The sequence below is a fragment of the Melospiza georgiana genome, chromosome 5, assembly GCF_028018845.1.
Source record: "Melospiza georgiana isolate bMelGeo1 chromosome 5, bMelGeo1.pri, whole genome shotgun sequence".
NCBI lineage: Eukaryota > Metazoa > Chordata > Aves > Passeriformes > Passerellidae > Melospiza > Melospiza georgiana.
In genome coordinates, this window is record NC_080434.1 from 27748532 (window position 1) to 27775638 (window position 27107).

General features: G+C 43.6%; 1 protein-coding gene across 2 annotated transcripts in view; it reads left to right on the plus strand.

Annotated features, from left to right (window-relative positions):
- Positions 1-27107, plus strand: part of ARHGAP24 (Rho GTPase activating protein 24) — a 183139-nt gene that overhangs the window by 88597 nt on the left and 67435 nt on the right. The window contains exon 1 of one of the 2 annotated variants that reach the window (XM_058024255.1): positions 23593-23656. The exons of the other annotated variant lie outside the window; for it this stretch is intronic. The gene's annotated coding sequence lies outside the window, so the exon portion shown is untranslated. Of the gene's footprint in view, positions 1-23592; positions 23657-27107 lie in introns of those variants that run through there. 2 annotated transcript variants of the gene reach the window in all.

Consider the following 27107-nt stretch of genomic DNA (forward strand, 5'->3'; position numbering starts at 1 on the left):
GCCATTATCTGATTTTTGGGTCCTTGCAACTGTGTCTGCCTGTTATTTCTCCCAAGGAGACATTTTTTTTCTGGGAGTAGGAATGTAGCCTAAAGATGTAGCGTGGGAGAATATATTTTTCTTCAGTGCCACATAAATGTTAGGTTGATCTCTTCCAAGAGAAATGTTTCTTGACAAATGGAAGTAGTAATGCTCTCTAGCACAGGAGGTTTTCCTAAGGGAGCTTGGGTTTAGGAAAAGATATTTTGCTTTCTAGGAGAGAAAACTCATATCTGCAAACTGTGGTGCCAGATGGACACTTGTGTTCCCCAAAGCTGATATTTCTGAAGGCCATTGGAAGGTTTTACATTAACTCAGAAAGTAAATAAAAGAGAAAGTCAACTAGTATCACGAGGTGGAAAGTTAATTCCTTGTAAGTTTAATTGTCTCTTGACTGTGAGCCAAGTTGCATTCATAGGGTATTTGATACACCTGCAGATAAGAGTTTCGTGCTACAGTCAGAAATTTGAATGTTTGCGTGACTGGTATTGCAGACACATGGGCAAAACAAGGCTAAGCTCATCAATTTTTTATTGATAAAGTAAAAGCATACCAGTAAAAGCTTTTATGTGGTATAGATAATCCCAGTTTATGCTGCATTATTAAGACAGTAAATGTGAATGGGATTTTATAATTTGATTTATTAATACATTTTTTTCTTTTGAGAACTAAAATTTGAGGTATTTTATCCTACCATGTTTATTAATTCTAGTCAGTGAAAGACTCGGAGGGAAAATAAGGCACATGTCCTGCAGCTGCTTTTCCATATCTGGAACTGGTCCTTGGAAGCCATTAAGATTTGTATATGAACCTGCATCCAGTTTTAAAGATTATTCCATGGAGTGCTGTGCATGCCATGAAGTGTGTTACCAAAACCACTGAGATACTTGTTGGAGCTGTGTGTTGTATGTCACACATGAAGGAACAGGCCCTCCCAATGTGTGAAATTGTGAGTTCTCAGTGCAGCTTTGGCAGGGCAGCTGCTCTGTGCCCACACTTGGAGAAGGGAGCTGTGCTTTCTCTGTCAGTACTTAAAAACTCAGTTCTATTAAACCTAAAGATCTTTGGGTGTCACCAGACTAAGGCAGGGATAAATTGGAAAATAAAAGCACTTTTTCTGTCTGTGAGTCATAACCTTTTCTGCTGCTTTGTAGCAGTGGCCAGCTAAGCCTGTTGTAAGCCTGGAATTAAAGGGTATGATCCCTAAGTGCTTTCCCTGCTAGTAGCACGCATGGAACAAGCCCTTCCTTTCTGGCACAATATTTGCCTTCAGCCTGGTTGCATGTGAAGCATGAGCTGTGCCCCAGGATGCTGGGATGCGAGCTCTGTGTGGAGTCCTTGAGATGTGTGTGCCATGCATAGGGAAGCCTTAGCACCAGTCAGGGCATTAGGTGCCCTGAACAATAAAGGATTTGCCTTAAGGTGTGGAAGAGGGGAAAACACAATCTAAGCTGGGATTTTCCAGTCTGCTGAGCCTTGTTCTTGAGACTCACATAATAAAAGAGCTAAAAGTGTCTATTGAAGGGTTTAATAAAGATTTATTAAATAAGAGAGAAATAGCCTTCAGACACTTATTCATTGCCTTTTCCCCTTCCTGAGCTGACTTTAAGGCACTGTTATAAATAGCTGAGTGCACAACCAAGTAGTGGCTTGAAGAAGCTCCACGCTGGGCTCAAAACTGTAAGCACAGGTAATTTTAAGGCTGGGATGGTGAAATGTAGCAGGTTTCTGCAGAGGGCAAGAAGGTTTGGGCTCTGGGTGCTATTTCTGACTACTGACATCTTAGCTACTGATAGACTGCATACAGCACATGAGGCTGAAATCATCCTTCTGACAGCATGTCCCAGGGCAAGGTATCCTCTTGGGAATGCTTCAGGAATGTGATCTTTATGCTTAGGTTTTTGTGGATCTGTGTTAGGGATACGTAGATGTGGTTTTTGCCCAAGTCTTTCCTACATGGGAAGCCTGCCTGCTGTTAAGACCTGAAACCCCATAGCAGACATAGAATACTGCAGGCACCAAATGGAGACTGAGAGACAATTAGAACAGAGTTAATAAATCTGATGGAAAAGTCTGTTAGAGTAGGGTCAACGTGGAATGGGCACTTCTTCCCAGAAGAAGCAAGGAAATTGCAAAAGCCAGGAAAAGCCCACTCTTGTAATTGGAAGCCCAGGACCTAAAACTTGGGAAGTAATGTAGCTTGCTGGAGAACTCAGAATCAACACAGAGCAAGCCAAGGTGGGAGACTGAATTATCTATAAAACTGCCAACGTGAAATGGTTTACTTTCCATGTCCAAAAATGTAATAAACATATTTAAAATACAATTTTCCTTCTGTTCTTGAAACATCAGTGACTGAAACAGTACCAGTTAAAATTCTCAGTAATGGGGAGACAATACTGCTGTGGGTCTGCTATTTCAATTAATTGAACTGACTCTGTTTAAGAAAACAGTGAAGCCAGGAAGCTTGGGAAATAAATGGTAACACAGACTCCCCTTAGTTCCTGTTTAGAGAAATAGTTTCTCCTTTAGGCTGTTAAAATGTCTCCAGAGCATCAGCTGTGCATTTAATGTCTGAAGAGATTGGCAGTTAATAACTTGAATTTAAGAGAGGCAGAGATAAAACTGTCCATCTGTGCTGATAGTGTTATGTCTCCTGATTTGTGTTCACAGCTCATGTTTCCTGTGGTGTGGGAGGACAGAAGTAGTTCATACACATTTCTAAAGACATCAAAATATGCATGCACTGGAATGCAAAAGATTATTAAAATATCACAATTTGCTACTTACTGTAACTAATCAGCCCAGTCCACTGCATTTCTGAATCCCTCATTTGATGGAGTTTTTCTAATACTGTTTTTAGTGAAAATGCTGAAATTGCGAGTAAAAATGATATATTTTGCTACTGTACATTTTATAAAGTCAAGTCATGGCCACAAAAAAATGAAGTACTGCATTTCTCTGGAAGACTGATGGAGATTTTACAAAAATATTTGCATAATGTCTGTTACCCTTGTTCTGCTACTGCTCTCAGTGGAGAAGGAAAGGATTTGAAACTGTTGTTTTATTTGTGTCTGTTACTTCGCCCACTGTAACCCAAGAAGTTCTGCTGGTCTGCATTTCCTGGGTGAGCCATTAAGAAAAATAGTGCCTTACCTGTTGTTTCTGAAAAATTTGGATGAGAAGATACTGATTTACACATCTTGATGCCTGTGCTTGAGATAGAAGTTGAAAGGGAATGTAGTTTGTCTTTTTAAGTTACAGACCACTTTCAATTGTCATTTGCCATTAATTTTTTCCCCCACAATTTTTTTCCCACTCTTATTTTCTTTTTAGGATGGCCAAATATTAGCAACCTGGAGTTCCCTAACCCTGGAACATGCCAGTTGTCTGAGACTTGATTAATTTCCCCCTAACAAAACTGTTCATGAATAATGCTGAAAAGGCTTGGAAGATGTGCTGACATTCATTGGCATTAATTTTTAAAACTTAAAATTATTCTGGGCCTGCAATGTTCTTGTTATGCCACCTGGTGCAAGGCAGACATGAAGAGATGCAATTTAATGAAATGGTTCTGTGAAAAGGTCACAAGATCATTGTGCACTTCTGCTGCATCCTGGAGTAGCAGGAAGAAAACCTGGGGCACTGCTAGATAGTAATAAATTCTAAAAATCTATTGTAGTTTTAGGAATCAGAAATAGTATGGCATTATATAGCAAAAGGCAGCAGAAATATGAGTAATTTAGTGTGTCACTACATTTTTTAAGGTCAGATGGTCTCTGAATTCTTCTGCATTAATTCCTCTGTGGGCAGTGCACTGAGTCTTCTCCCATTGCTTTTTGGAATTGGATTAATACCACTGAAGGCTCTTGTCTACCCAGGCTGCTGACATGAACTGTACAGCAACATTTAGATGGAAATTCCTGCCTTCCTCCCGTGCTAAGGGATTTCAGCTACTCATTGTTGCTTGAAAAATATTTATTCAATATTACAACCCAGAAAATCTCCTAGCGACTCGTGCTTCCTAATGGGAATGCACAAGCAGCCTGGCTGGTGCTGGCTGGGTGAGCACAGCTTGGAGTGTGCACAGGCATCACTCATTCTGCTGGAGTTTCTGTGGGCTCTGCACTTCTCACTTGGCTTGGCAGCTGTTGTCTGCAGGAACAAATCCATCTCCCCTTCCCCAGACCACATCCTACTGGCATCCTGACCACAGGAAGCTATCAAAAGGAAACATTATACAGAATAACTCTTTTTCAGGGTGCCCTGTGAGTCAGGGATTTTACACAAACCCCAGATTTATACCTGGAATTCTTCTTGTAGTAGAGAAGCTTGTGCCCAGATTTCTGTCAAGGGATGCTGACAGGGTGGGCAGGCAGCCCAGCAGGAATCAGCTGGGCATTCTGGGGCCAGGGAGCCAACTGTGCTGTCAGCAGGGGAGGGAAGGGTGCCTGCTCCACTCTGGGCTCTCCTGTACAAGGAAGACCCTGATGTGCTCAAGTGTCAGGGGGATGCTGGAGCAGTGACAGGAGAGGAGAAGCGGAGGGAGCTGCCTCTTTTCAGCCCTGAGGAGATGAAAGGGACAGATGCTAGAGGGGAGAGAAGAAGGGAAGAGACAGAAATAAGCTTCCCCACCCTGTTCCTTGGTGAGCATTTGAGTATTGCTGACTGCTTTTAGAGCAGATTTTTGATACCATGGTTAGTAAACCAAAAATTTTGCTGCACAGGGGTAAAGCAAAGGAGATGCACACTATTTTTTTGTACCAATATAATTGCTTGATGTTTATTTTGATCCTGCCAAGCAGCCTGAATCCCACAGCATCACACCAGCTCCTTCCTCCTTTCTGCTCTGAGTTACCCTTTCTTCAGAAGGGAGTTAATTCCTATCTGCATTCAGAGGGACAGTCTGCTCACGTGGCTTCAGTGCTTCCAGGGATCCTTCTGGATTTGTGCCCTGCCCCAGCTGGGGCTAGCCAGCAACAGGCATCCATATGGGAGGAATTTATATTGTCTGAGGGGCCTGAACACTGAAGTACTGTAAATGGTGTTTTCACACAGTGCAGCTAATTCCCACAGTTTCCATTGCTTTAGGCTGTTGCTTCTGATGAAAAACAAACAGCATAGTCTGGGAGCTGAGGAATGTGTCTGCAGCTCCGTCAGCACAAGGCCTGGCCTCTGCTGGGCTGGACAAATGGAGCTGCACAGGGATCTGTGTGGTGCCTGGACAGATCAGGGGTGTCCAGGCACAGCACTCAGTGCTCCTCAGTGCCAGGGCCACAGTTCTTAGGGACCCCTGGAGCTTTATGCAGCTTCTCCTTTGTCCTGTTGCCTGCCTTTTGCTCAGACCTTCCTGCTCCTCTCTGTCTTTCCTACTGTTGTTGAGTCCCCCTTGCAATTTGCATGCTGCATTTTCTCTTGGGGTGAAATGTGTGATTAAAAAACCAGTCTGGTTTGGACACTACTTAATAATTCTTCTAGTGTGCAAGGCACATGGTTCCAAATGCTGTTATTGGTGATCAGCACACATTTATCACACCAATAAATAATTCTCTACTTCTTGCACAGGACAAACTCAGCCTTTTTTGGAGGCCCTCCATGCACAGCAAAATACCTTGCTTTGTGTAGTATCTAGGAATTTTTCCTTGGCTAATTCTGGAAGAGATATGGAATTGCCCTCTATAAAATGCATTCTGTCTAACCATGCTGTGGTTTAACATGAAAACTAATTGAATAATCTTTTCCATGAGCTGCTGTTGGGCATCAGCCAAGTCATTTTCACAGTATCCATCCACCTGTTGGGAGGAATTAACAGTGGGTTTGGGGTTTTTTTGAGGAAACCCTTTCATATTTTACTTAGATGCAAGAATAACTTTGTACACAAAGAGCTTGTTGCCAGTGCTACAAGGACCTTTTCATTCTTCCCTGCGAAAATGTAGAGATAGTAAAATGAAACTTTAAAAAGACCAAATTAAATTATCAGTGGAACTTCAGACAGTGCGCATCTGCCTTTGGTTATTTGAGTGCTGGGAAATGCAGGTAAATCTGTGCTATGTAGAATATCACACAAGGAGCAGACTTTGTCAGAAGTGAGTCACCAAGGTTCAGCTGTGTGTCCATGACCAGGATTGGCTGATACCCGATCAATAAATTGCTTTTGGAGACCCACAGATGCCCAAAGGCCCGCAGCCTCTTCCTGACAAACCTGAATGTGTTTGCAGTCTTGCAGAAGGCTCCTTGCAGGAGAATGCCACACACTTGTGTAGCTCATACAGCCTAAGCTGAAAAGTGTGAGTCAGCCCTGGGCTGAGAAGGAAACCAGTTTCTGGGTAATGATGTGATGAATGTCCCTGAGCTGTCTGGGAATGCCACAGGCAGCACTCCCCTTCACTCCCTCTGGGAAATGCCATGGCTGTGTGCATGCATGTCTGCCACAGAGGTCAGGGAAAGGAGTGCCTGCAGTTGGGACTGGTGCTCCTCCTCTTTGCTGCATTTTGGGAAGAGAAGAGGGGATATTTTTGTCATACTGACCGGATCAGATGTGACAGCTCAGTGTTACCAGCAGTGCCTTGGGAATGTGACATGAGTTCCCAGCAGGACAGCACAGGCTTTTAAGACTCGGAATCCTTGGGGACAGAGTAGTCAGTGCTTAGTATGTTTAGGAGTATTTCCCCTGTGATCTGTAGCACTTCTTATTTTGGCCATGGTACTCAGAAGTTTCATTTGAGGTCACAGAGGTTCCCAAGTGTTCTCTGCTTGGGATGGTTGAATTGTTTCAATGTGCAGATGCTACTGAACAATCTCTGCGTAGGGCTGGCCTCCTGTCCTCCTGTCCTTTTGTAGGTAAAAACAACAAAACCAAAAATACAGTTCTCTGAGATGGAAAGAGTTTGTGCTTTACAATGCTGCCTCTGTATATGCATCTATAAAATCACATTTTAATTAAGATATGAGTGTAAAAGGGAGTTTTGAAGAGGGGTGTAATGCCTTGCACATGTCCAGGAGGTTGAGTTGTTAATAATTACAGTTATGGAGTTGCTATGCTAAGTTCCCTCTCAGGAAAAGATGATACTCGTTTCCGAGCCAGTGCTTTTTTTCCCCCTCACACACCTGGCTCATGTACAGGGAAACTGGGGTGGGGTAGGGGGATAAGTTACATGGAGATCTCTGCTGGCTGCACCAGGGGAGTTGCAAAGTGCATGAATCTGTATGTGATGGGATTACAGAGCACAAGATTGAAAAGTCAGTCAAAAACCAAAAACCTGAGTGCCTCTTGTAGTGCACGCAATAAATGCAGTGTTTTTCCCAAGTTAATGAAGATGCAGATCAGGGACAGTGCTAGGCTCTGCCCTCTGGCCTGTCAGTTCCTAGAATTGCTTCAGCTCTTCAGTTGTCATAGATGCAGCCACGGCAGGCCATACTAAAGTGGCCCAAAAAAGGGGGAAGTTTTCCACTTGGAGGCACATTTTTTCCCATAAACCTTCAACCTTTAATCCTACTAACTCTAAACAAACCCTGACCTGGAAAAATCTTTTCAGTTTCTTTTTTTCCCCTTCAAGTGTGGGAAGAGAAGTCCCTTAACCTTTGCACAACCACATATTAATCTCATTTCCTACTCATCATGACCTAGTCATTTGGAAATTGCAACTACACTTAATTTGATTTTTCTTTCTGAATTTTTTATATTATGTTTTTGTTGTTTCCCTGGCTCTTGTTTTTTGGTTCAGCACTGGTTCATTAAACTTCAGTCACAAATACCAGCTGGAGGGCTCACAGCTTGTTGTCATTTCAGCTAATCAGACATTTGTAGATCACAAGGGGTTATTGCATATGCATGTGAAAACTAGGGCTCTCTCCTATTGTTCCTTCCCTTTCTTGGGAGACTGTGGCTGATCACTGTTTTTCTTTATGTTGGCCCACCAGGATCCACTTTTCTGAGAGCTTAGCATAATAATACTCTTTTTTTCTAGCTGATTCCAGAAGCTGTGCCATCCTCTGCTCCCTGCTGCTTCTGTTGTCCTTGTGCAGTATTTTGTAAGTTAGCACAGGCATTTTAGGATGCTAGAATGCACCTTATGTGTTGCTGTACTTTCAGTCAGCAGGTAAAGTCCAACTGTTGTATCTCATCACTTAATTGAATAATAGAAATTAAAAGATAGAATTAAAGTTGCCTCAGAAGAAAGAACACTATTTTGTACTGCTGTGGGAAATACTGTAAGCTGTAATGGCAGTGTTTCTGAGTGATCAGTAGCTGCCACTAGGTTTGATTTAAACCATTAACAGCAAATGCTCAGACCTCAAGAGATGTTGTAACCTTCCTGTAGCATAAATATCCTGGGGAAAATCAGAAACTTAGGCTGCTTTGAATTAAAAAGAAATAATAAACAAATTGAGTTATGGATTATGATGGGCAGTTGACACAACTATTTTTTTAGGGACATGCACCTCTTCAAAGAGGGAAGGAGATGGCTTTTTTCTCATATATCTTCCATTTGCTGGAGGCTTCACAAAAGATTTTCATTTGAAGCCTAATATTAGCACCATACCTTTAACTCCCTGATACTGCATAGCAGAACATCTTTTCCCATGCCTGTGTTTAATTGCTGCAAATCCAGCAGTTCCCATGACTTGTTACAAATTCTTTCCACTAAAATTGCTGAATCTTGGAATTCAAGCTATCAAAAATCGCATCTGTGAAAGTAATGAATCTTACATCAAATCCTGAGTGATTTGACATCACTTCCTTAACCGTTTTCCATGTTCTCCCTCCCATTGCTAGTTTGCCTTTTTTTTTTTTTTTTTTTTTTTTGGTAGAACTGTGCTCGCCCATCTGGGAGCAATATTCTTTTTTTTTCCCTGAAGGCCTTACTGCTTAGATTGGGAGGGCAGTGTCATAGCAAACCCAATTGCTGCTTTCTTACTTTGATTGCAGTAGAACAACACATTCAAAACTTGGCATGAACAAAAAATATCTCTATAGGCCTTTCAAAAGTGCCACAGGTATGGATTTCTCGTTACCAGCAGGTACAACCCAAGTGTGCTGACAGCATTGCTGTAAGGGAGCAGGCTGCCTCAAGCAAGCCTCAGTGGCTAAATTGGAAGAAAAGCAAGTGTAAGTGACAGTAGGAATTGTGAACAGCAGTGGGTTTTTTTAATCATACCAGACATTATTTTTAATAGGAATAGTAGCTGTGCTGGGGGCTATTTTAATAATGCAGTAGATTGCAGTTGAGATTGTCTCTGCACATTCACATTGCAGCACACACACACACACACATATATATATGTACTTAAAATTCAGTAGCCTGCTGGCTCCCAAAGGAGTTGACTGCATAATCAGACCACTGTACAGCTGAGCAGTCTCTAAACCCCAAAGTTCAGCAGATGTGTTGCTCCTCCAGAGCATATGTACCAGAGAAACAAAAAATGTAGGAAAAGTGGCCTGACTTCTTTCAGTGGTGTGGGGATGTGCCTGTTCGTTCTGAGAAGTAAACCAAGATGTCCCTGAGAGATTACTCTGTCCTGTATTGACTTTTCTTCTTTATTTTTTCCTCCCTTAAAGTAAATGAGGTCAACTTGGGCTTTCTAAAACCCTTATTGGAAATCTTTTTCCCAGAGTTAAAGAAAGTGTTTGAATGAGTTTCCAATTAAGAAAAAAAGGCCCTTAGTAATATAAATTAGTTAACACCCACTGAAGTAGTAAAAAAACCCCAAACAAATGAAGAGCAAGCCTTTGAATGTATTCTATTTCCTTCCCTTAATATGTCCAGCATAAAGCAGGTGAGAGATGAGATTCTTGGTAACTGTGGGCCTGGCCCAGGAGTGTTCTGAGGGAAGGTACAAATGGCTTTTACAGCAACAGTTCTATGTTAGAACCCCCTTCCACAGGGCATTTGCATGTTCCATACAAGATCAAAACAACACCATAATAATTCCAGTTCATTTTACTTACAGCTACATTTGAGGAGAGCTGCCTATGCTGTAATATGTGCTTCCCTACACTCACATCTTCCTTGATGATCCCCAGTTATTATACATTATCAAAAAAATTGCTGCTCAGCTATGTCCCTGCAAGGGTAATTTCTCTGTTAGCAGACTTCGACTCAGATGGTTGCCCCTAGATCAAAGCTGAGACAACAGGGTGCACATCTACTTAGAATTATCTTTATTATTAAACTAGCAAACAAATAATAACTTAAGAGTATTTTTGAAACAAGAGGGAGCAAAGCTTGGTTCTTGTTACCCAGTACCCATGGTACTCACCATGCCACTATACAAATGAATAGTTTCAGGTGATCCATCTGCCCTAAGTGCAAATAGATGCCACATTAAAGTGGGGGAAGATTACATTTGTAATTGCTCACCATTTATCTTTTTCTTGAAACATTTATGGTTCATGAAACATTTATACCCATTTATGCTAAGAAGCAAGTAGAAAATAAGTGATTGCACAGGGTGTTAGTTTTCTGAGGCAGAAGTGCACAGATGCATTCAGTAAACTTGAAGGAATAATTTACCCACTTTCTTAAGAGAGATGTGGACATTTTAGCATTACCTCCTTTTCTCCTGCAGAGAGGTACTTCATCTTCTCTAAGAGCAGAGCACAGTGGGATTTTGTTGTAAAGTAGCTAAGAATAAGTGCTTAATAAAGAAGGAGTAAGTCCTGGTGAAATTATGCACAAACAGCCAGTCCCTAATTCAGTGGGGAACCTCCTTCATGTTCATTCCCTTTATGTTGGTCCTTAGGACATTACCTTTGAGCAGAAAAAAAATACTGTGCTTATGAGGCACAACTGGAGGATCCATGATGGCAGAGTAACGTGATTTGTGGATCCCCAGCACTGAACTGCTCCCTTGGGGTGGCAGAGCAGGGTTGGACCAGCCTTTTAGTGCTGCTTTTCTGCATTTTAATCCACCTGCCTGTGCACAGCTCATCTCCAGGCTCCCTCAGGGTGAAACATTTCCTGGGCTGAAAAGAAATCCCTTCTAGCTCCTGAACACATGCACTATGTGCTTCCTTGGATGAGCTACTAGGTGACATCCTCTCCCCTGGTGTTGTGGGCATGGCAAACTCTCCCTGCAGAAGGGAAGGGAGGCCAGGGCCGAGCCAAGGCAGCTCTGATGGCAAGCAGGATCTTAAAACCCAAGTCTGGGAGAACCTTCAAAAGGAGGCTGCTCACTTTGTAGTTCTGTACAAGTCATGCTGAAATAATGTCAAATGATTTGGCATTTGCTGGTTACCAGCTAAGTATGGTCCCAGGAGGGTGTAAAAGGAAAAAAAAAGTTGTACAGTAATTTCATAGATGAGTTTTGCAGGATCAGTAATGTTGAAAGGTGCTGAAGTTCCTTTTCAGGTTTTGATCCTTGAAAGGTGCTGAAGTTCCTTTTCCTTTTGATCCTTCTTTTTGCACCTTCCCTTGTGCTCTAAAGCATAACTTCATATTTACAGCTTGTGAATCACCTTAGCTTGGACCCAGGTTGTTTTTCAACCTCTGATTATCTTTTAATATGCACTTAATAAAGTGAGCCACTTACTGACTAATTGCTGTAATTTGCATATTGATAAACTGAAGTGATGGTAACTGAGCTTGAAAAGCTCTGTGAGCAATTCCTGTGGAAGACAGGGAATATCTCTGTCAATGCTGCTTTCATGAACTGTAGTTGCTCTCATTATCTTGGAGCATCTTTGATTCAAAGGGCATTTGCTTAGAATCACACAAATGAGCAAACTTGCTTGCTCAGCCTGGACTGGTTTTTGTTCAGAGAGGCAGATCTCTGGTAGGAGAGGATTGTACTCCTGCATGCTGCCTCTGCTGACAGGGCTTGCTGTTTCTTTTGAAAGCCCTTTGCCCTTCTCCATTGTGTGGCTGACCCTGCAGCATTCCTGTGTGCCTCTGCCTCTTTGAGCAGTATTTTGAGATCAAACTGTTCGCTCTGATCCATTGCATAATATAGCCTTTGGAAGTGGAACTTCCCTAACTGGAAAAGAAACTATTACCCCATCAAAATGTACTATTTTCTTACATAATTCAGATGACCTGCTCTATAAACTGAATATAGGGTCACATTGGCTTTAAACAGCTGTGTCCTCCCTTTGGCATTGCAGGCAATTACTTTGCCCTCAGTGGTAACTGGGTTGCTTTTTGTAATGCAAGCATTTCAGAGTTTCATTAACGTGGTTCAGTGCCTGGGGCAAAGGCTTGCTGGCTCCTCTGCCCTCCCTGTTCCAGATGTGCTGTGCACAGGGCAGGTGGGTCACCCATGGGCTGTGCCTCTCCTTGGATGCCAGCATGCATGGTGAGGCTCTCTGTGCACCTGCAGGTTAAACTGTGCCCTGGGCACTCTTGATGCCACCAAAATGTGGATTATGATACAGGACTTCCCTTGCGTGGCCAAGCCGTTCTCCAAGTACATTTTTCCTGTCTTAAATCACAACTGTGGTTTTTCAAGGGAATCCTGAGCACATAAGACAGAAGAAAATATGGAAGAAGGCCTATTTCAAATTAAGGCAAGCTTTCCATCATTTAAAGGTTTTTCCCCTGAAATCTTAAAAAAGACCTGTAATTATATGGTATTTTCCCAAAGCAGATGACTTTAACCAAGAAACTTGGCTTATGCCTTCCTGTAGAGCAGCCAAAGGAGAGGTAATATTTACCAGATTTGACATGAGAGGTCAGTAGGAATGTAAATAGAGTAGTCCTCCAAAAGACACTAAAGCCAGAGCAATCATCCTGCAGCTTTGACAAATTTGCTAACATCTGTTCTGGTGTCATTTCTGCTGTACAGACCTGCCATTAACCATGGAGATGAAAAGGCTTTAATTAAATGAGCAGATTGACATGTTAAACTTTGATAACATTCTGCCATCTGGGTGGGTTATATTTGCAATTCTCTCTGCAGCTTCTTAGATTTAGGGTATATTTCAGCACTGCCCTGGTTATTTTCGGGAAGATAGACTGACCCTAGAGCTCTGGGGTTCCTAAGGCAAGGTGTCAGGCTCTAAGTATGTGTAACAAGATGTGTATTGCAGCATCTCACTTCTGAGCTGCATAACTTTTGTTCTACAGTTTTGGTTTTGCAGTTAGGTCTGGTCTTACTAACACTTTGCTACTTAGTCCTGGCCACAGCTGCTACTGTAGATTTCAGATAATAGGAGCATAAAAATTACTTACTTAGCATAACTAAACTTCAGTCAATAGGTAGTTAGGATGGGTTACAGATTAAGAAACCTTTAAGATGTGCTTTAAAACCCCCACAACTATTCATAGATTCATCCCTGCTGGCAGTGTGTCGCTGGGTTCGTACAAAGTAGTCAGTTCAAGAGAAGATTGCTCTTAATTAAGGTGGAAATTGATAAGTCAAATTTTGCAGTGCTTTAGATGCCTAATGTGCTGAGTGTATTCAGTTTACACTGTAGTATTTGTCATCCCTTCAACTTGTAATAGATTGGAGCAGGGTGTTTATTATGATGAGATGCTGTTATAAATAAAAGGCTTTTACAGCTTCAGAGAAAATCTTTATACAGCTTAATTGTGTAGACAGGTTCAATTCCCAGGAAGGCCAAGAGGGAAATCAGTTGATAATTTTAATCCAGAATCAATTTTCTTTAAGCTTTTGAAACGTGCTCATCTAAGTTTTTCATGCAGCAGCTGGTTTCTGCTGAAGTAGCAGGTGGAGTGTGGCTGGTGTGTTACTTCAACTGGGATCCCCTTTGTACAAAACTGAGTATCTGGTGAACAGATGAACCTGTTGGAGTTCAGGTAAATACTTACCTGTCTGCCAATACTCTTTCATCTCTGAGTGAGATAATCTTTCTGCTGCAACCTATGAGCCAGTGCTAAAAGTACTGCTGCTAAATGCTGTTTTTCTGCCTTTTTAGCTGCAGGATGCTGTCTCCAATGTTTCAGGAATCTAAAGGAAAGGATTTGTCAGGACTTGAAGAGGTTTTAACGGCTGAAAAACTGCATGGGAGGCTATGGATAAAATTCAGTGGTCTGGGTAGAGTGCAGGAAAACAGCTTGACTCTCCCTCTTCGAGATAATGACACTTGAAAAACTTTATAACTTGTACTTTAGTTTTTGTTTATCTGGTTTCTTTGGAGTACAAGATGCAGGATTGTCTTTGACCAGTTAAGCCACATTTTATCCAAGAAACAACAAGCTTCCTGACAAATGCCCATGACTTGCACTGTTTTTCATCCCCATTTTTGTGTAATCACAGTTTGAAGGAAGCATGTCAGCTGAGACAGGTGTGCTTGCAAATCCTGATGATGTCAGATTGTAGCTCATTTAGTATGGGGAAGGACATTTGTAAGTGCTGTTAGTCTGGCTGTAATACCATGTCTGTGTACACATTTTGTCTGGATAGGCTTTAAAGAGAAATCAATACAGGCATCAAACAAAGGAGTCCTGATACCAGATGCAGGTATAAAGGAACAGGGAGAAGGATACACAAAATATGGGATAGTGAAGGCACATCTGCAGTTTGGAACATGCTGCATTTATAGTATTAATGAGAAATTCCTGTATGCTTTTGAAGTCCTCTTACTCCACTTGAAGCTTTTGAAAGGACTTTTGCAGGACATCACATATCCTGTGAGTCACACTGTGTCTGAAGGTTGCCGCTCTACAACTGTACTGGTTGGAAACATTTTGATTATTTATCCTTCAGTAAATAGTACTGGCTGCTTCCAGATGTTACTGAACAGTTGTGACTCCTGCTGTGCAAGTGTGTAGTATATAGATGCATACAGAACACCTGAACCAAGGCTTGTGGATTTTCTGTGTGCATGTGTTTCACCTGGGGAGAATGGTCCAGCTGGGGTTGATTTGGCTTAGTTCCTCAGAGTTCCCAACATGCTTGTAATTGACACAGATGCATTTAGGATGTAGCATGCATCAGGGTGTTTAATTTCTTAGTGCTCCCTAAGGATGATGTGTTTGTAAAGGGAAAACCAAATGTGCTTTATCTCCTTTGAAAAGTGTGCAATTGTAGGAAGTATAGGAAAAGGTCATGTAAACAGTGTAAGACCATGGAACTATATTGGGTTGCTATAAGGGTAGTGATTACAGTCTCAGAAATCACAATCTTGTTTCCCAGAGGATGATGCAAAACTGCATCTTGTGTTCCACAGACATCAGGATTGCAGTGAACCTGCTGCACAGGTCAGGGGAGCAGGACATGGGGGAATGCTCTAATGAGCTCTGTCAGAGTAAAAAGCTCATAAATATCACTGGAGCAGTGAATCTATCCCCAGGCCTCTGTTTGGGTGTAATATAGATCCTTCATGAAGTGCTGGCAGCAAGCCTGGATGTTTTCTGACAGGGCTCTGCTCTCAGCATGTTTTGATCCTGCCCTTTGGAAGATACTCATGACTTGTTTCTTGTCTAGCCTGGACTTACCAAGAAATTAAGGGTTTTTTATTAGCTGCCAAAAGTTGTGCAGGGAGTGTGACAGCCCAACTCCAACAGCCAGCAAAAACGGGCTGCTCAGGTAGGAGGCTGTGTGGAGTGGTAGATTCCAGGATTCCCTAGGGATGGCCACTCCATACTGCAGCTGAGCAAGCCAAATTGGAAATAAGCTCATGGCAATACCCTGCTCTCACTTCAGAACAGGAGCGTCTGCTGAGAACACCTCTACCCTGGGCAAGGCAAATCTGTTGTTTATTTTTAGCCTTGTTAGTGATAGAGTGAGTGGTGGCAACAAACAGGGAACAAACACACTACATTTCTGTTCCTGGAGCTGCCTCTCAGGTCTGTTTTAGATATTTCACTGTTGCCCCATTACATATTCAGCTCTTTGGTCCCCAGCACAGGAGTGAGACCAGGGGAGGGATACCACTCTGAACTACCTGGCCTCATGAAAGGTGTCTCTGCCCATGGCAGGGCAATTGGAACTAGATGGTCTTTAAGGTCCCTTCCAAACCATTCTGTGATTCTATAATACATTCATTTTGCTGTGTAGCTAGAGGAGTAATATGTTTATGTAACTGCCTTCTCAAATATATTTTATTATCATTAGCCATAAGAAAAACTCTTCTCTTGTCTTGGTCCCTGGAAGACAACAGTTATACCTAGTAGACATTTATTATTTTAGGACTTACCTATGTGGGATATGGAAAATGAGTTTTCACTACTCTTCTTTTGTCTCAGCTTTTGAACTGCACAAAAGCCTCTGTGGACAGAAGCAAGATTTCTGCCTTCTTCCTGTGTTTTCCCTTGACCCTTTCTCAGAGTTAAAGCAATGCAAAGCACAGAAACTTATCTTTACCTTCCAGCTTGCTGTTGAGTCTGTGTTTTTGGAGTAGTTTACTGATCTTACCTGCCAAGTTGTAGCTGATGTGCCTCTCTCTGTGTGAGTTGTGAAATGGTGGTGCACAGCTAGTTCTTGCCCTGTCCTTGCTATCCTTTCCCAGGTTCTTGCTATCCTCTCCCAGGACCTTTGGAATAAACATAAAAATATGGAAAGGAAGAGTGATCTCCTGACCTCCGCATTACACAGGATGAGACAGGTCCTTCATGGAATTGATGCTGTAACCTAGGAAAACTCCTGGAGTCCCTATGTGTAATTTGTGTATTATTAATATTTATAAATTATAGCTGTAAGTCAGCTTTTTGTAGGATCTTTGAAGGTCCCACAGATGATCTATAAAGACAAAGCCTCTTTACTGAGCTTGACATCAGAGGTGCTACTGATTACAGTCATTTTTATTGGGATGCTTCTCCAGCAGCCATGGGAGTGAAGCCAGTCTCGTTTCATTGGAGCTGATTTACAGGCGTCAGGCTGTGGCAAGTTTCAGTCATCTCAGACTAGGGCTGTGTTTGAACTGATGCCCCAGGAGGGAGCAGCTTTAAAGAGCTGGATTCATAACTGGTGCTACAGATGCACTGGTGCATGTGTCACTGAGCTGTTGGAAAAATTGCTGGGAAGCAGACCCAGAGGATGTGCTGTCTGGTTCTCAAGGGCTAAGAGTTTGAGAAGTTTTGTTTGCCATGTAAGAGCAAATAATGTGCTTTTCTGGCTCACATGGAGGGTTGTTTTCCATGGTGAAACCTCAAAACTATGTTCACCTTCAGAACCTCTGCTTATTTTTTGACTTCCTCTCTGGATTTGAAACCAAGATGTTGCTGTCACCACATTTCACCGTGATACAGAGGGAGACACAGGTCCCATGTGCTCTCTTTGACTGAAAGTTGACATGATTGTGTAATAAGTCTTGAATCCCCATCTGAGCTTTCTGAATTCCATGTTTAATTAATAAATTTTTATTTACTCCTCCTTTTCATAAACCAAGGAAGTAACAGCTGGTGTTTGCTTATGTCAAGCAGACAGATGCCTCACACGAACACCATACTTTTCCAGCATCAAAACTGAAAGGGAGTTAATATCTGAAGGGCAATTTGTGGATGCATCTGTGTTTATGAACCTGTTCATTCCAAATGTAACAACCAGATTTAAGGGGAAGATAGCAAATATGTTGTCCTTATGGATTATAATTTCACTGTAATTTTTTATGATGTTTTCTTCCAGACCTGCTAATGTTTCTCCTATCTCCCATTCCCCTTAGGAACAAGTTCTTTGAAAAACAGCATATTCTGGCAATTTTTTCTTGTGACCTAGCTCTTGGAGAGGGTTTCTCTAAGCTGCAAGGCAGAACAGCAGCCAAAAATGTAATTGGGCAAGTTAAATAGTGTGCAGCTGAGAGCCCTTTGCATGGTACAGCTGACAGAAGCTTCCATGAGAAGATCTCAGCATGATATTCAGGGTTATTTGGGCATCCCGGAGGGCTGCACGAATATAACCAATTCCAAGCCCAAATACACAAACATATGGAGAAAGACTAATTTCTTACATATCAGCTGAACTGTGTTTGGATTGCAGTGAAGTTGGAAGGAAATGGAGGAAAGCATTTTGGAAGATTTATTCTTGTGCTGGGATATGCAAAACCAGATGCTGCATCTGTATCACAGAGGACATAATTTCTGTGATTGTAATGTCCTCTTTGCTGTTATGGTTGTGTGTGTGACTGACTTTTCACCTGTCTATGAAATGTGTACAGCGATTTTATCCAGCAGAACAACTGAAAGGACAGCTCAGCTTCTCCTAGGGCTGTCTAGTAATGCCTATTGCTGTAATGCTGCCTTTAGTAATGCTGAGGGACAAGCTGACAGCTTTGCTTTCAGCAGAGATTATTTTATTGACAGCAGAGACTGCTGATAAAGTGGACGGCAGATCGAAATCTGGACATCCTCACATGTTCTAGGCACTTTTAACAAAGGACCCCAAGTGTTCTTGTCACACTGAATTCCCTAAGCAGTTGGGGATTTATGGGTACTTCAAAGATTCCCCTTGTAGTGTTCTGTAAGTACCTATACTGCATAGCTGTCTTCCTCCATACCTCCTCCTTTAATATATTTGTGGTCATATTGTTAAACACATACATAAAACACAAGGGATATGCTCAACAGCTAAATTTACATTAGCATATGATCCTTAATTCACGTTTCTGGGTGTTACTCCCATTTTGCATGGGTGTACCCCAGGTGGCACCTCTGAAAACCTGCCATAAAGTACTAAAAATGAAGAGAATTAGAGGCTCAAATCCCATTTAAGCACACACTGTGAAAGAAAGAATTTTGTTCTGAAGTCACATGAAGTATTAAAAATTACCCCAGTATGCAAAGTTGAAGTCTCTCCAGGAATAAGGAAGAATCTTTTGAGTGGGATGTGAAGTGGATACTCTAAGTGGCAGATCCCAAACCTTAGAGGCAGAGCAGAAACCCCTAAGCAGTTGGTTTCGTCAGTTAAGAAATTTAATTTATTGCTTCTCATGGCACTTGGGAAGAAAGTAAAATGTCTGGCAAAACAGCTTCCCTCACCTCAGCCAGCTGGCACGAAAAGAAAACTTGTTGAACAGTCTGGATTCAGGGAGCTGCAGTCAGGACCATGACATTTGCAGGCTGCAAAGTTGCTGTATTTCCCATCTTGCTGTCCCTCCCTTGTTCCCTGCCCACCTACACACACAGCTGCTCCCTGCCCAGGCAGCCCTGGTGTCCACCAGTGTCCAAAAATGTGAGGAACGCGGCCCCACAGTGCTGGGCCAGTGCTGCGCCAGCCACTGGAACACGTGCTGTTTACAAAATACTGCTCTAAATATTCCCTGGTGCCACAGAGAACAGAATTGGGAGGCAACAAAGGCAACAGAAGGAGATTTTTTGCCTTTTTTATGAACTCTAGGGAAGGCAGGAGGCTATTGCTAGCATAACTTTGTCTGGGAGCAGTGACTTATCTAGGCACTGGTAACTTGCATTCAGACTCTGCTCCTCTGAGCCCTGGGGAGGGCAAGTGGACCCAGGGACTGTGCAGGCTTGTGGCACAGTTTTTTCCTGGGTTTCTTCAGTGCACTCCCAAGCCCAGCTGATTCACTTAGGTACAGCAACAGAGAGGATTAAGGCTAAACCTGATTTGTAATAAGGAATCCTACAGCACAACGCCTTGTATTTTTGTCTCAAACAGTAAAAAAATCCTGCTGTTTTCCAGGGCATCGTTCTTGCTCATGTGCTTTTGACCAAAATATGCAGCAATCTTACAGGTTGGCTTCGAACCAAACTGGTCATGTAGTGTCTCCCACCACTATATGGGACCACCATATGATTTAGGTGGATGTTCAGAAGGAATTTGCTCAGGATGATAGAGAGCTTTAACCTCAGCAATTCAAATGGAAAATGGTGCATACTTGCTGTGATGTGGTTCAGCTGTCTGCAGGGCCTTGGCAGTAGCAATCTTGTTGCGAGTTCAGTAGTGAACTCTAAATCTTGGCAGCTGTGGGCCAGTATTTCCACTCGTCTTTCCATGCATGCTGTCAGCCAACATCTGACTCTTTGGAGAGTGGCTGCCTGTTGAATACTTGCATCACTGGCTTGCTTTTAAACAGGAGAGGTGAATTAGTCACCAACACTGAAAAGTTCTCAACACTTTCTTCATGTCCATCTCACCAGCACTGCTGGGTCCTAGACTTTGGGAGCAACAATCAGATTGGTGCAAGCACAAACCCACCACTGTTGGGGGAGGAAGAATTGGCATGTGAACTGTTTCAAGAGCTTGACCCCACAGATCCATGGGCCTTGACAACATCCATTTGAGGGTGTTGAGAGAGCTGGATGGCTTCATTGGGAGTCTGCTCTCCCTAATCTTGGAGATCAGAGGACATCAGAGAAGGCTACAAGAAGGCTGAACTCACCTGGATATACAAGAAGGGCTTAACAGAGGATCCAGGAGGTTACAGGCCCATCAGTGATACAAGGCCCTTCAGTTCCTGGGAAGTTACCAAAGAAATCCTCCTGGGAGCTATCACAAGATAGGTGAAGCAGGTGGTTGGGAAAAGCCAGGATGGATTCACCAAGGGCAAATCGTGCTTGACAGAGCTGATCACCTTCTATGGCAAAGGAACTGCTCGGTCCAAGTGGGGCAGGTGGTGGACATTGTTTGTTTACCTGGATTTCTGCAGGGATTTCCAAATGGTTTTCCACAGCCTCCTCCTGGACAGACAGACACATTATGGTCTAGACAAGTGGTGCTTGCAGTGGGTGAGGAGCTGGCTGGCTGGAAGCACCCAGGAGGTGCTGGTAAACAGCTCCTCTTCAGGCTGGTGACCTGTCACAAGTGGGGTCCAAAGGGATGGATACTGGGCCCAAAACTGTTTAATATCCTCACAAGTGATCAGTGTGATGGGACCAAGTGCACCCTGGGGAGGTTTGCCAACGGTTCCAAACTGAGTGGGGAAGGGGACACTTCAGAAGGGAGACCCACCCTGCAGGAAGACCTGGATAGACTGGAAGGGTGGGCTGCCTGGACCATATGAAGCTCAACAAGGCCAAGTGTAAGGTCTTGCACCTTGAAAAAAATATAATCCAGGGGTGCAGCTCAGGCTGTGTGTGAGCTGCCTGGTGGGAAGCAGCTCTGTGGAAAGGGCCCAAGGGGTTCTGGTGGACAACAAGCTCAGTATGAGCAGACAGTGCTGCTGTGGCAGAGATCCAGTGGGATGCTCCACCAGCAGAGATAAAGGATCATTATCCAGTTCTACTCATTGCTTGTCAGGCCACACCTGGAATACTGTGTTCAGTTTTGGTACCCACAATACAAAAATATGTAGACAAGCTGGAGGGGTTCCAGAGAAGGGCCACAAAGATGATCAAAGGACTGGGAAGGCTGCCATATGAGGAAAGGCTGAGATAGATAGGTTTGTTCAGCACTGAGAAAAGAAGGCTTAAGGGAGGCCTTATATATATGTTCCAGTATTTAAAGGGTGCTTAGAAAGATGGAGACTCCTTTTTACAAGAAGTTGCATGGAAAAGGTGAGGGGTAGTGGTCACATGTTATTCCTGGGGAGATTCCAATTTCTGTGATCATTCCATGAACTCACTGGAGGAGAAGCAGCTCCAGAAAGCAGGCTGCTCAGACCTGGGGGACGGGTGATGTCTGTAACTCTCTCATTGCCCTTCCAACTTTGTAGAATTGTGAATTATCCAGGCAAACAATGTTGAGTGTGATACTTGCTCAACATGACTGCAAGAGGCTGTGACTTAGGGCTGTGTTCATATTACCAGCAGTGTTCCCATGGATTTTGGTAGGGAAGGAGCTGCTTTATAACATTGGAATATGATGTATTAGGAGGGGAATATTTCTCTCCTACGGTGACTTCACTGGGTGCAGCTGGTCCTCAAATGTGTTCTGAAGTAGTTTCTCATTAGGATCAACTCATGGGAAGTAACAGATGGTGAAGTGAGACTAAATTAGTGAGAACGTTGTGCTCGGTTAATGCTCTTTCTCTCTATAAATAATAGCTGGCGAGTGGAGCAGGGATGAGGACATTACACTGTTATGTTTGTGGCTACCTCTGCTGCTGCTACATAGATGTTATATGATGCCTTCCAGCATGTTTGGTCAGCACTAGAAAAGAGTAGAGAGAATTTGCCAGCCCTTTCACAAGGGCGAAAATATTGCAATTCTGCTGCAGAACAAAATAAAATCTGAGGAATGCGCAAAGACTTATGAGGGGAAACAAGTGTGGGAGACAGCTTTACATTAACAGACAGTCAACTTCTTCATACAAAAGTGAAACAAAACCCAGCATCTCTCCTCTGATATTCCCAGTAAGTCTCCAACTTTTTATTTATTTCTATCCTAAAACCTTCCTTTGAAATATATGTATTTTAATAAGACTTGCTGTGTTCAGACATCCTGGCTTGTTGTCAGGCACACTTCATGGCTGGAGCAACTAGTAGGAGAATCACTGTGGCTTTTCCAGCCTTTTAGAATGCCACAAGCGGCTGCTGCCAGCCATCACCTGCCCCTTCCCATTTCTTTGTGTGACACAGTGTGAATATGTGTGAGGCTGGCATCCATAGACTGGAAGTTTTACATTCAAATCTGCATCTGCCATCCCGGCTCAGATATTGGCAGCGGCTCTGGCATCTTTGTCTTGAATGACATCTTCTGCAACTTTGGTTGTCAGTGATTTTTTTTCAGGGCACAGCAATGAAAAGCTTTGCAAAAAATAATTCCTCCTGAGGTTTTTTTTTCTTCTCGACTTGTCAGCCTGTGCCATAAACTTACCTTACGGGCCATTTTGAAGACTTTTTTGCAGACTTTATTCAGTGTCCTGCAGGACATATGCTTCTGTTAGTGAGCTTCTTGAGGTGTTGGCCAGGATAAAATCCTTCTCTCTTCCCCATACTAGACCTAACTCCTCGGTGGAAGCAGGTGCTCATACTATTACAAACAAACAACACAAACCCTAGCAGTGTGAAACTTTGACTTGCAGGAGGACACACAGATCTCTGAACGGCTCAGAGACTAAGGAGATATACTTCCTCCAGGGATCTTTTATCATAAAAGCAGCTTAAGTGACTCACTCTTTCCCGAGGATATTCTTAAAACAACCCCACTCAGTTTGCCTTTTAGTGGTCAGAAAGAAGATTTATTTTGTGCTGTCTTTCAAAAAAAAAAAAAAAAGGAAAGAAAGAAAATCTTTTGAAAAAAGTCAATGGCTGTATTTCCAAGAGGATTTGGGCTGTATTAGAGGTCTGTAAGGCTCACTAATGCATGGGCTGACTGGCACTATCTTCACTCAAGCAAGTGCTCCAGTGAAAAATTCAGTGCTATTTTTAGTTCCCTTACAACAAACTGCTTGGTTGTGAGGCCTGGGGAGCGGTGACACCGTGATCGCGAGGGGTCTGCTGCAAAAGGCAGAACGACGAGGCACGGCAGCGTGCTGGCCACGCCGGGCACTCCGGGGGATGCACAGGGGAGCACGCCAGGAGCAGCTATTTCAGATCATCTCCCGAGCCTTGCTCTGCCCACGAGATGAAGCTGCTGGCCAGAGTCAGGGCATGAAAGCGTTAGCTGGCTGGCTCTATCTGCTCCTGCCCTTAAAGATTTCATTCCATAAATTCCTGTCCTGACCGTCAGCTTTTAAGTCGTCTCCTCTCGTTTCCTAGCCTTTTCTGGGATTTTGCAGGCTCTTTAGGCAAGTTAGCAAATGGCAGTGGCGGGAGAGAGATAAGTTTCCCGAGCGGAAGGCGTCGTGCTCTGCTGGAAGCCCCGCCGTGGCAGTGCCTGGGTGAGTAGCCGGGAAGGAGCCGGAGCCGCAGCCGGCGGGGGTCGGTCCGAGCGGCCGGAGGGGCTGGAGCCGGGCCCGGGCCGTGTCCGAGGGCCAGCGGCCGCCGGACCCCGCCTCGGCCGCGGCGCTCCCCGCAGGTCGGTGCCGGTCCCGGGGGGCTCAGGGGCAGCTCCTGGGCGCGGTGGTCGCCATTCCTGGGCGGTGGAGTCACGGGCGGGCCGGGCGCCAGGGCCGGGCCGGGCTCGGCCGCCGGTGCCAGGTGAACGCCGGGCGGCTCCGCGGCGCTCCTGCCCCGCAGGGACGGCAGCGCTGCCGGCGGGATGGGCGCCCGATCCCGGCTGCATCCCGCCCGCCTCCACCCGGGTTCCAAGCGCTGTGTGCAGCCTCCGCCAGCCTGCCCTAAGAACGAGGATCCCGGCCCGCTGGAGCGGCGGCGGGGCTCGGCAGGGAAAGTTGTGCGTGTGTGAAGTGCCGTGGGGAGGGAGCGGGGCAGTGCTTTGCTGTCTCGCATTTGCACCCTTTTGGTTCAACTCGGCTTTGCAGCGCTTGTGGATTCCTTGCCTCAGAGTCAGAGCCAGGCTTTGGAGTGAGCGTTGATGCAGTTTAGCTGCATTGCTTTGTTTTAAAATAACGACATGTGTTTCACCCTTAATGATACCATTATCTTGAAATAGCTCGATGTGCTGCCTCCCTTGAGTTACTTGGTAGAAAAAACAAGGAAGGGGAACTGCTGAATTCCCATGAACTTTGTGTTCATAGATCTTGCTAGGCTTTCAGCATGCTGAGCTGCTGTAGCAGTCTTCTCCGTGTTCTGGAAATGTGTATTGCCAAACTATTCTCTGCTGCTGTGGTCACATTCTCTGCCCTAGCTATGCTTAAGGTACATTTGAAAATACAGGTGGAACGGCACTTCCATGATGGGGATTTTAGTGTACTCCTGTTAGATCTGTGCATCCATATATTAACAGTGCAGATGGTGCAAGCAGAGTAGCTATAGCATGTGCTGGCTTACTTGTGCATTAAATTAGTTCATATAATTAGATAATAATCAGTCATTCTCATGGGAGATGAAATAGTTAATGTTTTGGTGCTTGTCTAAAAAAAATTCAAATACCCTGTTTTGTTCTCACTGGTTCTGACCAATCCAGACTTTCATCCTCCAGAAATAGTCTTCATCACTAGTTGCCAGTTTGAGTGCTAGTTACTAAAACAAAGACAAGTAGAATGAAAAGTCAGTTACTCCATGGCCTGAATTCAGTAAACTGAGTCTGCATGGTTTAGAACTTGTTATACTTTCAGAGTAATTAAAATGAATTATTTGGGTTTTCTTCTGGCAAAAAGTTGAAGTGCATGAGATTTTATTAAAACTTCAGTGACAAATGTTTTAGTGTTAGGGCACTTCTCTGGGACGTGCTGTACATGTCAGTGTAGATGAAAGCTCTGTGTTTGGTTATGGTGCACAAATTTTACCAAACTGCTGACAGGGCTGACTGGATATTTCTTGATCAGTGTTGTGTCTTTCCATCTACTTGTCCTGTTATCTTGAGTGTTTCAAGGGCAGGTGCCACACAGCCCACCTCTAGAAATACCCAGTGGCATGTTGTGGTGCTTGTGTTTGCACAGAGGATACTTGTGCACAGTTATAACCCTGACAGCTTTTAGGTGAGCAGTGCAGTTTGTGTCTGGCACATGCTAGAATCAGCCTGGCGCAGGGGACACTCTGTGTGACTAACTGCATTGTCTCATTTTGACACTCTGGTACCTCTGTATTGGAAAGATACATGGCCCTCAAAAGACAAGCTCCATTACCTCAGGGATACTGCAGTCCTTCTCAGCTACCTACAGATTCTGTCCATACCCTGCCTGAGGACAGCTCGAAGTAGCAGCACTTCAGTTGGTGTTTGGTAGTGCAAATATGAGAGGTAAGGGGAAGGGAGTTGCAATGCTTCTGAGAACTGTTAAGAAGTGAGTATGTGTTTACACAATATTTGGATATAAAACTGCTTTTTTCCCCTCACACCCTTGAGCCTTTTAGTTAGGTGAGTGGGTGAGATGCTGTGCTGCTGGTCACACATCATGCCCTGAGCACAGGAGAAGGTGGTTCTGCAGGGTGTGTTGTAACACCCTGATTCTGGAGCTGCTCACGGATAGAGCTCCCTCCCTGTGCTCTGCAGGATGACCTGCTGCTGCCTCTGGGCTTCTCTTTCCTAAATGAGGTTACACTTGTACTTCATTGTCTGTGCAGGTTCTGAGACAGGTCAGAAATCTCATTTGAAGGAGGTGAAGTTCCTTCTGGCTTTATTGTACCAGTTGGGAAGTGATGGATTGCATATAAGCTCTGCACCTGATATCTCTTGCAGGCCATAAATCCAAGTGATGCAGCTCAAAAGCAAACTGTAAAGTCCAGACTGACACTGTCATTTAAATGGCAATTCAGAGAAATATTGGTTTCTGAGCTATGGCTAAAGATGAGCAGATGTCAAATTAATTCTCATGTCCTCTCAATGCAGTGCAGTAAGTCAAATTATCTCAGCTGTTTTAAAACAACTTTCTGGGGATTTTTGATTTTTTTTTTCCCCCTGATCTTTGTTAGCTAATTCAAGTAGAAGTGGCTTATAAATTAAACATCATTTTGTAATGAATCCAGCTCATCCCTCTTAAGCCAAGTCTGATACAAAACCAAACTCATTTTAATCATTAAATGAAGTCATTGACTTTTTTGTCTGTGAATGTCAGATGGTAGCAGATTACTGAAGTACTTAACCTGAACATTATCCATAGACTGCAGCTCCCTCTTCTTCCAAGATATAGTTATGAAATGTTCTAATACCATGCATGTAAAAAGTTGGAAGTTCTCAGCATTCATTCCTGCTGGCAGAGGAGCAATTAGAAACTTACCTTGGCAACAGATTTTGTGAATAATGCAGGGGTTTTATTTAGTCATGAAAGGAAGTGTCAGACTTTCAAAATGACCAGGAACATGTTGGGGTCATTTAGGTTGTCACAAGAGCTGCTCTGAAACCTTCCCCTTTTCCAGGCATGCAGCTAGGTCCAGGACCAGTGCACTTTTCAGCCCATCTGACAGCAGGGTAAAGAGGGAGCCTTGTACACAAAACTAAAAAAGTCCAGTTTCTGTGGATGAGAAGGATGTTAGAGAATACCTGAACTGACATTTTACACTTAGCCATAAATAAAAATGAGGCAGCTAGTAGCAGCAAAGAATATTTGTGAAAAATAAGCATAGTATGTTTAGAGATGGCATGGGCTAGAAGAGAATAGAAATAGAAGAGAATTTTTCATTTGGAAGGGACCTATAAATACTTATTCAGTCCAATTGCCTGACCACTTCTCTTGATGAAAAGTTGAAGTGTTGTTATTAAGGGCACTGTCCAGATGCAACAGTCTTGGGGCAACAGCCATGTGTCTGAGAAGCCTGTTGTAGTGTTTATCC